The sequence below is a fragment of the Solanum pennellii genome, chromosome 8, assembly GCF_001406875.1.
Source record: "Solanum pennellii chromosome 8, SPENNV200".
Taxonomy (NCBI): Eukaryota; Viridiplantae; Streptophyta; class Magnoliopsida; order Solanales; family Solanaceae; genus Solanum; species Solanum pennellii.
Window position 1 is genome coordinate 50082459 of NC_028644.1, and position 1948 is coordinate 50084406.

Here is a 1948-nt window from a genome sequence, read left to right on the forward strand (position 1 = left end):
GAGCTGGTAGTGGAGTTAATTGATAATTTTTTTCTTTTTAAAGCATTTAACAAGATCTCTAATATAATATGGGTAATATGGTTACCCATATTATTCACTGGGTAAACTCGTTTTTCCCATTTAAAATATGAGTCGAGTCGAGTAACTTACCCATTTTTATTTAACTCATTTTTTGATCGACTCATATTCGACTCAACTCGCTCCTTTGCCACTCCTGTCCCAAATGGGCTTATATCAACTAGACAATTAGTAAAGTGGTTCAAAGAAAACTACATATACATGAGTATTTGAGTATTTGGGGAAGATAAAGATATAGATAATTATGCATTTTGAAAAGGTCCAAGTGAAAACACTAACTTTTATTTTAAAGGAGCACTAACTCGGAGAAAACTTATTTACATATGATACTATTTGCACACCATGAAAGTTTGAGAGATGCCAGTGGACATGAGAGTGAGGGTGTTCATTTCCGAGAATCAGTTCGAAATTTGCATATGATGTTTATTAATCTTGAAATGGCTTACAATAAAGTCCAAAGAGAAGTCCTTTGACAATGTTTGGAGCAGAGCTGTCAATATGGGCTAACCCACCCCATCCGGACTAACTCATACAGACTATGACATTTTAGGGGTCAGGCCAGGCTAGCCCATTTTTGCTGTGGGCTGGAAAATGGCAGCCCAACCCACAAGTACGTTGGCTACAGGCTGGGAAAATTACGTGGATAAGCAAACTTTTACTATTTAATTACTCATCACAGCTACAGTTTGCTGTACTTAGCACTCGCGACTAACATTATACATTAATTACGTGGGCTGACTTCGAATTTGTATAATAAGTCATGTTTGTATATGTATAATTCGCCAGGATATACAAATAAATATGTATAATATACAATCTTTTAGTCTGTATACATATATAATTCACCTCTCTCCCACTCTCTTCCCTCTCTCGCTCGCCATCTCGCTCGCCTCTCTCCTTGTCTCGCTCGCCTCTCTCCTCCCTCTCGCAATCTTTCTTGCCATATATACAATTACATATGTATAATATACAATTATCTAACCAATATACATATACAATTAACCTGTCTCCCACTATTTTCCCCCTCTCTCTCGTCTCTCCTCTCTCTCCCAGTCTCGCTCGCCTCTCTTCTCTAAATAACATGTAGCTACAAATTGTAATTATCAAATTATAGCTATGAAGAGTAAATTAATTATTTTTAAGTGGCTATATGTGAAAGTTTCCCATTAAAAAAAATTATTAAGTTTTTTTAAAAGTATAAATATCTAAATAGAAATATTAACCTAATTGTTTTGAGTTTAGACTCTCTTTAATTTTATTATAATTTTTAATTAAATTTATTGGCCCAAGTGCCGGCCCTACCGATATTTCTCAAGCCCCTCAAATCAACACTTATTCAGGCCGGGCTAAAAAACCCTTTTATTAAATGGGCTCCAAAAATCTTAGCCCAGCCCTACTAAATTTCGGGTTAGGCCAGGCCGGCCCAATGGGCCTATCCCATATTGACGACTCTAGTTTGGAGCCCCAAGTGTATAAATAACTTACATTAGGACGATAAAGGATATGTATGAGGGAGTCAAGATTCGACTAAGAATAGTGAGAGGAGATTCAAAATACTTCCCAGGGTTCTTAATTCATTTCTATTCGCCTTGATGGTGGATAAATTCATGTTATATAATAAAGTGTCATTGTGTATGCTATTCGCACAGATAATATTGTTTTTGATAAAAGAGGCTCGCGAGAAAGTTAACAATAGGTTGGAGGTGTGGAATAACCTCATGAGTCCAAAGAATTTAGATTGACTAGGATCAAGACTAAGTATTTCAAGTGTAGACTCAGTGATGTAACGCATGAGCCAGACGTGGAACTTAGTTTTGGCTCTCAAATTGTCCCAATTTTATTCCATTCAGAGTGAATTATAACTACCAAC